Source organism: Beta vulgaris, chromosome 9 (genome assembly GCF_026745355.1).
Source record: "Beta vulgaris subsp. vulgaris cultivar EL10 chromosome 9, EL10.2, whole genome shotgun sequence".
In the NCBI taxonomy this organism is placed as follows: Eukaryota; Viridiplantae; Streptophyta; class Magnoliopsida; order Caryophyllales; family Amaranthaceae; genus Beta; species Beta vulgaris.
The window spans coordinates 24073566-24082854 of NC_079210.1; the positions used below are offsets into that span (position 1 = coordinate 24073566).

A 9289-nucleotide genomic window follows, 5' to 3' on the forward strand; every position below is an offset into this window, starting at 1 on the left:
ATGTCATGCACCTCCCACTCTGGGATACATCGCCTGTATATAGTGTCAGCACAGAGCTTGTAAAGCAGAGGGTCATCCCAGAAGAATTGTTTGGCATCATGGAGAAATTTCTTTCTCTGCTGGTAGCTCAGCTCTGGAGGGGTTTGTCCACTCACACAAAAGTTGGCGAAGTCCGCATACCACGGGGTAACAGAAGTGACTGCCAGGAGCTTATCATCAGGAAAGGAGTCGTCAATGGGAAGCCTTCTTCCATATCTTCATACTGCAATCGGGACAAATGGTCAGCCACTACATTTCCGCACCCTTTTTATCTCTGATCTCCAAGTCGAATTCTTGGAGCAGCAAAATCCACCGAATGAGTCGAGGCTTGGCCTCCTTTTTGGCGAGGGGTACTTCAATGCAGCATGATCAGTGTAGACAATGACTTTAGACCCAAGCAGATAGGTCCTGAACTTGTCCAATGCATAGACCACAGCTAGCAGCTCTTTCTCTGTAGTGGCATAATTGACTTGAGCTTCATCGAGTGTCTTGCTAGCATAGTAGATGGCATGGAGGATGTTGTCTTTTCTCTGACCAAGGACAGCTCCCACAGCATAATCACTGGCATCACACATAATCTCAAATGGGAGGGTCCAATCTGGAGATCGGATGATAGGAGCAGTAATCAAAGCTTGCTTAATCCTGTTAAAAGACACTAGACACTCATCAGTAAACAGGAACGGGGCATCCTTGAGGAGCAACTGAGTAAGTGGTTTAGCAATTTTAGAGAAGTCCTTGATAAAGCGGCGATAAAATCCCGCATGACCAAGAAAACCTCTAACACCCTTAACATTCACAGGAGGGGGTAATTGCTCAATCACTTGAATTTTTGCTTTGTCCACCTGGATGCCTCGTTCAGAAATAATATGACCAAGTACCACTCCTTCAGTAACCATGAAGTGGCACTTCTCCCAGTTCAAGACAAGGTGGACATCCTCACATCTTTTCAGTACTTTAGTCAAATTCAGCAAACATGCATCAAAATCAATGCCATACACACTAAAGTCATCCATAAATACTTCCATGATGGACTCAATAAATTCAGAAAATATGGCCATCATACAACGTTGGAAAGTAGCAGGGGCATTACATAGGCCAAAGGGCATCCTTCTATATGCAAAGGTACCATAAGGACATGTAAAGGTGGTCTTCTCCTGGTCATCTGGGTGGATAGGGATTTGGAAGAAACCAGAATAGCCATCTAGATAACAGAAATGAGAATGACAAGCTAGACGTTCCAACATCTGATCAATGAAGGGAAGGGGAAAATGGTCTTTCTTAGTGGCAACATTTAATTTCCTATAATCAATGCACATACGCCACCCAGTAACTACTCTTGTAGCAATTAATTCATTTTTCTCATTTTTAACTACAGTAGTACTGCCCTTTTTAGGAACCACTTGAACTGGACTCACCCACTTAGAATCAGAAATAGGATAGATAATCCCAGCATCAAGCAATTTCATAACCTCTTTTTTGACAACTTCCTGCATATTCGGGTTCAAACGACGCTGACCTTGTATACTAGGACGATGATCATCCTCAAGATGGATTTTATGCATGCAAAAGTCAGGGCTTATGCCTTTCAAATCATCAATGTTATATCCAATTGCCTTTTTATGTTGTCGCAAAACAGACAAAAGTTGAGACATTTGACCATCATTTAATGCAGCACTAACAATCACAGGGCAATTTTCAGAATCATCCAGAAAAGCATACCGCAGAGAAGGGGGAAGGGGTTTCAGTTCAGGTTTCTTTACCTCTACCGGTGGAGTAGCACATACTAACCGTTCATCCTCATGAGTGGTAGTACCATCAAGCTCGACACAGGTAAAAGCTGCTTCCCAAGCATCCACTTCAGTAGTCCGGATAATATCATCACCTGTGGAAGAGGTAAAACAAAGCAAAGCCTCCAGTGGATCCCGCATAAGGGATTGAGGCATGTCATCATTAACCAGCACATCAATGACATCTATTCTGTAACAGGCTTCCTCTAGCATGGGACTTTTCAAAGCATTGGTCAAACTAAAAGTTACCTTATCATCCCCCACAGTCAAAGTTAATTTCCCATTTTTTACATCTATGACAGCTCCAGCAGTATGAAGGAATGGTCTCCCTAAAATGATTGGGATTTGAGTATCCTCTTCCATGTCAAGCACAACAAAATCCACAGGAATGTAAAATTTACCTACCCTCACAGGAACGTCCTCTAAGATACCTAGGGGGTATTTAACAGAACGGTCAGCCATTTGAAGAGTAATGTTGGTACATTTTAAATCTCCCATGTCAAGCTTTTTACAAACAGTCAAGGGCATGACACTAACACTAGCACCTAGATCACATAAGGCTTTGTCAATAAATATGGTGCCAATATTACAAGGGATGGAGAAACTCCCCGGATCTTTCAATTTAGGGGGGGATTGATTTTGAAAAGAGCACTACATTCTTCAGTAAAGGCAACAGTTTCTACTGCATTAAAGGCTCTTTTCCTAGTCAAAATTTCCTTCAAAAATTTAGCATATGCAGGTACTTGAGTAATGAGTTCAGTAAATGGAACAGTTACCTAAGATTTTTCACTACCTCCATAAACTTACCAAGTTGGTGATCCAGCTTATTCCTTGATAGACGAGTGGGAAATGGAACCTTGATCGCAGGAGTGGTGGAGGGACTGTTTTCAGGTACTGTCTGCTTCTCTGCATTTGTGTTGGTGGTAGCCTCAGGAGCTGACGAAGTTTCAGTTATGTCTGCATTTTTTCTGGCTCAACCGGACCATCCTTAGGCATTGGGGACCATCATAATGTGTGCCACTCCTAAGAGTGATGGCGTTGGCAGTGTCCCTTGGTTGCATTGATTGTGAAGGTAAGGCCCCAGGTGGCCTACTAGCAGAAGAACTAGCCAACTGAGCTAGTTGAGTCTCCAACATCTTGTTATGCGTGCCCAAATTTTCCAGTTGAGCTTTTGTGTCAGCTTGAAAAGCATTGAACCCCTTCTGCATCTGGAACATCATATTCTTCAACTCTGTCATGGCTGGGTCAGCAGGAGGAGCAGGCTGTGGAGGTGCTTGATTTCTCTGAAAACCAGGTGGAGCTTGTTGTGAAGGTTGGTATTGTTGACCCTGTTGTTGAGGTGGATATGGTTGTTGAGGTTGAGGGTTCAACACATTAGTACTCCTATATGAGAGATTGGGATGATGTCTTAACCCAGGATTGTAGGTGTTGGAATAGGGGTTGAATTGGTTCCTAGGTTGTGATTGGAAAGCATTGACGGCCTCACAGTTATTTCCCAGCGCAGGACACTCTTGAGAGTTGTGCCCAGATATTCCAAAGCATCACAACATGCACATTATAGTTAGAAGCACTAGCCATCGCATTAACACTCATATGGGAGGAATCATTACCTAACTTCAGGGAGTCAATTTTCTGAGTTAGAGTAGCTAGTTGCCCAGACAGTAGAGAAATGGCTTCAACATCATGTTTACCACCCTTTTTCAAAGAGGAACGAATGGTAGAGGCTTGATTAGATGCTAGCTTCTCCAAAAGTTCATACCCTTCCTCAATTGCTTTATCCATGAAGAACCCACCAGATGCTCCATCAATTACCCGTCGTGTATCTGCATCAACTCTAGTGTAGAAAATCTGACACAAGTACCTGGTCCAACCCATGATGAGGACATAGACGCTGCAGATCCTTGAACCGCTCCCAAGCTTCATATAGAGATTCACCAGGATCTTGGGTGAAAGTAACTATGGCATGTCTCATATCTGCAGTTTCTGGTAAGGGTACCACTTGATGAGGAAAATCTTGGAAAGTTCTGCCAGGTGGTGATGGAAGGTAGCTTGTTATACCAGACCAAAGCTTTATCGCGCAGAGAGAAACCAAATAGAAGGAGTTTCATCTCATCAGGAGTAACACCAGCTTGCTGCTGATTTGGGTCTTCAGATGGTAACCCAGCGACTGATTGTTCTGAACCATATTCAAAACATGAGACTTGATCTCAAAATTTGTAGCAGCAATAGTGGGCATCCGTACCCCAGTAGGCACGTTATCAGGAGATGGTTGCGCATAGTCTCTGAAGGTTCGAGTAACATTCTCACCCATGTTGACAGTAATAGGTGAGGTGGGGGTTTCTTGGTGTGGGGAAGATGATGGAGATGGTGTCTTTTGAGAGGGTGTCCCTGCAGACAGCTTAGCTTGCTTAGTTTTCTTTCTGAGTCTACGAGCGGTCTTTTCAATCTCTGGATCGAACGGGATGAGATTTGGAGATTTCAATTTCCTGCTCATACACCAAAAACACTAAAACAAACGTGAGATGCTCCAAAGAACAGGTGTTCTTCAGAGTAGAGGTTAGTTTAATACTATAATTCAGACAAAATAAAATAAACCGTCTCCCCGGCAACGACGCCAAAATTTGACAGGCTAAAGTCGTATCACCTAATCAAAAATAACCTAAGGTCCACTAACTAGTAGTCAGGGAAGTCAGGATCGAATCCACAGGGAGAAGTTATACTATTGTATCTGAACTCTAATATTATACTAACAAAATCAGATGAATGGTTTGTTACAAGCTAAACAGGTAACAGAATTAAATATAAGGTGTAAATATATCAATAAAGTACTAGAATCATGGATCACTATGCATACAATTCGGAAAATCAAGGATAAACGATAACCACCTAGTAAGTCAATTGTCTAGGGCACATGTAATTTCTCTCGAACATTACCTCCCTCAAAGATCACCAGCCGCTCTCGCATAGTCAAGGGTCACTTTGCCTAATAATTGAAAGCCTATACGGTATCTCTCCTCTTGAAGTAGATTCAGTATTGCAAGAGTAGAAATATAAATCAGGCCTAACTTATAATCCTAGCATGAAGAATCAATCAAAGGAAACAATTGAAATACCAGGTAATCAAACTAATCTATCAATCCCTTATTGTATACATAGATCTCCACAATTCTAGATATAGAACTACTCACTCATAATCATGAAATCAATAACAAGAAGCATATAAAAACTCATACTTTGAAACATGGCAAATAACTAAGAAAACAATATAGTTAACAATGGAAGAAATAACAAAAGAAGTAAAGAAGAAAATTACCGAATTATATTGAACTATGAATAAGCAAAAGGTTTGATCTTGAATTGAAATCACAAAGCAATAAATTAAGGTTCTTGAAACACTCTATGGAGAAAACTAATAATAAAAACTAGATAGGAGTTAATAATTCTGATTTTTCTATTTATACAAGCCCTAAAACCATAGAAGAAAATCTCGAAAGAAGGGCCCGAAATCATTAAAAGTTCGCGTCTCGTCAGACGCCCGATCGGGCCTAGGTCGCCCGATGACATCGGGCTTCAAAGCAGATGATTAAGGCCAAAATCGCCAGACGCCCGATGCAATCGGGCTGACCCGCCCGATGACATCGGGCGGTCTTATGAAATGGGAGGCAGAGTGCTGGAATGGCGCCAGACGTCGGGCCAACTCGCCCGATCGGGCGAAAGACCGAATTACGACAGGGCATAAAACGCCCGATCGGGCCCGCAGCAGAAGCATGAGAACTGGTATCTCGCCCGATCGGGCCGGGCCGCCCGATCCTATCGGGCAGGTTTAGATAATCTTCGTTTCTTGTTCTTCCTTTGCTCAAAGTCCCGGAAATCATCCTCGGGATCTAGAAACTCGGCATCTAACCCCTCTAATCCACTGTGCAATCATGTAAAGTAGGTGATAGCTTCCAAAACCTACAATTCAATACAAAATAGCAAACCACAACTAGATGGAGAGAGTTAGTACCAAATGGCTCCTAAGAGTACCATAATCACAACTTTTAGCACATAATTAGGGGAGAAAACTCTATATAAAACCATAACATCAGATGGTTCCAAAGCCGAATGGCACCTGGAGAATGTGCGTTGATTATACGGACCTGAACAAGGCCTGTCCTAAGGACAGCTTTCCGTTGCCTAAAATTGATCGTCTGGTGGATTCAACGGCCGGCCACACCTTGCTGAGTTTCATGGACGCCTATTCCGGCTTCCACCAGATTCCCATGTGGCCGGATGACCAAGATAAAACTTCCTTAATTACTGAGAAAGGATTGTATGGATGGCTCAGAATCCCCTTCGGCTTAAGAAATGCGCCAGCCACATTTCAAAGGCTTATCAACACAGAAACTTTCCTTACTTTGAGGAAGTTTAAGTTGAAGCTCAATCCGCAGAAATGGGTGTTTGGCGTAGTTGCAGGGAGATTTCTGGGATTTTTGGTTAATCAGAGAGGGATTGAGGCAAATCCCGATAAAACTCAAGCTATTATGAATATGTCTTCGCCGTCCAAAGTCAAAGAAGTTCAGCGATTGATGGGCTGTTTGGCTGCTCTTGGACGGTTTCTCTCAAAATCAGGGGATAAATGTCACCATTTCTTTGCAACCATTAAGAAGAATGCCAAGTTTGAATGGACGGAAGAGGCTGAGGTGGCGCTTCAGCAAGTTAAGGATCATCTCCGGCAGTTGCCCAGATTGATCAGCCCAGCCGAGGGAGAAAAATTGTTCGTTTACCTGGCCGTGTCTCCATTCGCGGTAAGCGTTGTTCTCTTGGCTGAGAGAGACTCAGTGCAGATACCCGTCTACTTTGTGAGCCATGTATTGAAAGATGCGGAGAACAGGTATTCGTCCATTGAAAAATTCGGCCTGGCTTTGTTGATGGCCAGCCGGAAGTTAAGGCCTTACTTCTTAGCCCACAACATTCTTGTTTATACTGATCAGCCGCTGAGGCAAGTGTTGCATAAGATGGATGCATCTGGCCGGATGTTAAAATGGGCCGTCGAGCTCAACATGTTCGACTTGACGTTTGAGCCTCGATAGGTAATCAAAGGGCAAGCTTTAGCTGATTTCATGGTAGAGCTTACCCGGCCAACTGTAGAACCCGTCCAAGATCCAGCAGAGGGAAAGCGTCATTGGACCCTAATGGTAGATGGATCCTCAACTGCGAATGGATGTGGGGCAGGGATCATCTTTCAATCCCCAGAAGGAGACAAGTTTGAGTATGCAATGAAGTTCAAGTTCCAGGCGTCCAACAATGAGACAGAGTATGAAGCTCTTTTAGCTGGCATTAAAATGTGCAATGCGGCTGGAGCCTTGGAGATTGAAGCTAAAACTGACTCTCTGCTGGTCGTCAGTCAGGTAAATGGTGATTTTGAATGCAAGGAAGCGTCCATGAGCAAATATATGAATTTAGTCAAAGAAGAGATCAAGTTTTTGAAAAGGTTCGTCCTAGATCAAGTGCCCAGATCTGAGAATCATCAGGCTGATGTGCTTTCTAAGATGGCCAGCTCGGCTGAAGGAGACGTTCCTAGAACGGTCTTCTGGGAAGCAAAAGCGGCCAAGAGCATTGAGGCCGGAGAATTTCTGTTTCTCAGCCGAGAGAATGAGTGGATGAACCCAATCATTGAATTTAAGAAGACGGGCCGTTTGCCTCTTGATCCAGTTGAAGCTAAGTATGTGAAAGCAAGGGACAAGTGGTTTGAGTTGTGGAATGAGACTCTATACAAGAAATCCTACAATCGGCCTCTTCTCAAATGCATCAGCCGAAAGGAAGGTTTGGGCGTTCTAAAGGAGTTGCATGAGGGAGCTTGTGCTTCCCACATTGGAGGAAGAGCTTTGGCAGAAAAGGCCCTCAGGACGGGCTACTTTTGGCCGTCCTTGAAAGAAGACGCCCTGCTATACGCCAAGAAATGTGATAGTTGCCAGAAGCATGGTAATATCTATCAAAAGCCGTCCAATTACTTGACTCCAATTCTCTTTCCTCTTCCCTTTGCTAAATGGGGGATGGACATTCTTGGGCCTTTTCCTATTGCTGCCGGCCAGAAGAAATTTGTAATAGTAGCTGTGGACTACTTTACAAAATGGGTTGAAGCTGAAGCATTAAGAGGCATCACCACTAATGACGTCAAAGGGTTCATCTGGAAGAACCTGATTACAAGGTTTGGAATGCCCCAGTCGATCGTCTTTGATAATGGGCCGCAATTTGAAACACCGAAGCTCCGTCAATGGTTGGCTGACCAAGGAATCAAGGCTCACTTTGCCACAGTGGCTCATCCACAGGCTAATGGGCAAGTTGAGGCTTTTAACAAGATTCTCTCGACCGGGATTAAAAAGAAGTTGGACAATGCAAAGGGGCTTTGGGTAGAAGAATTGCAGCTAGTCTTATGGTCAATAAGGACAACGGCCAAGAATTCCACAGGAGAGACTCCTTTCATGATGGTCTATGGCTCTGAGGCCGTCCTTCCTATTGAGGTTGAAAAACCCACCTTAAGAGTAATGATGTACTCAGAAGATGCTTACTGGGCAGCTCTTAGGACGGCTTTGGACTTAGTTCTCGAAGTCAGGGGCAATGCTTTGCTGAGAATGCAACTTTACAAGTTGAGAATGGCGAGGGAGTTCAACAAGAGAGTTGCAAGGCGTCCGTTAAAGCTGGGAGACCTCGTCTTAAGGAAAATGGAATCGGTCGGCCGAGCCAAAGATTAGGCAGCTTACCCCTAACTGGGAAGGACCCTACAAAATAATCGAAGTAGTTCAGAATGGCACCTTTCGTCTGGAAGACATGGACGGGCGTCCCATTCCTAGGACGTGGAATTCTGACACTTTGAAAAAATACTTTGTTTAGGGCATCCTACCAAATTGTAATCTTTTATTAATGCATTACAATGAAAAAGTAGAATGTATATATGTACCTTGACTAGTCGTCAAGCAAACTTCATATAATACAGCTCTACTTCTCTATGACTTTGTTTGATTTGTTTGCTTAAGTTATATACTATCGTCCAAAGCTAACTAATTTAACAGAGCAAAAAGACAATGCACCTTTCATTAGGAGGATGGCTGAACGTTATCGTCCAAAAATGGATAAATACATAGTCTTGGCCGGTTGTTTACTTAAAGAGTTAAACATCTCCTAAGCAAGGTCGGCTGGAATTAGGACACCTTAGTAAAGGTATTCTACTTTCCGTCCAATAGCCAAAAAACTTAGAAATAACAACCTTAGTAAAGGAACAAGTTATTTTCATAATTTAACAAAGATGGACGAGTTGCAATCTCTTAGAAAAACGTCCAAGTTATTTAAAATTATGGTCTTAACTCCTCTTCACAGAGAAAGATATAAGTCATTCTGTCCGAAGGGGGCATATAGGGGCATAATTTATAAATGACTGAGTCTTTGTCCAATGACGAATGATTGCCCAAGTTCCGGCCGAACAA

General features: G+C 43.2%; 1 non-coding gene across 1 annotated transcript; it reads left to right on the forward strand.

Moving 5' to 3' along the window:
* The first annotated feature begins 3694 nt into the window (after positions 1-3694).
* LOC125493957 (small nucleolar RNA R71) lies at positions 3695-3801 on the forward strand. The gene has a single exon (XR_007270280.1). It is a non-coding gene; the product is annotated as a small nucleolar RNA R71 (small nucleolar RNA).
* The last annotated feature ends 5488 nt before the right edge of the window (positions 3802-9289 follow it).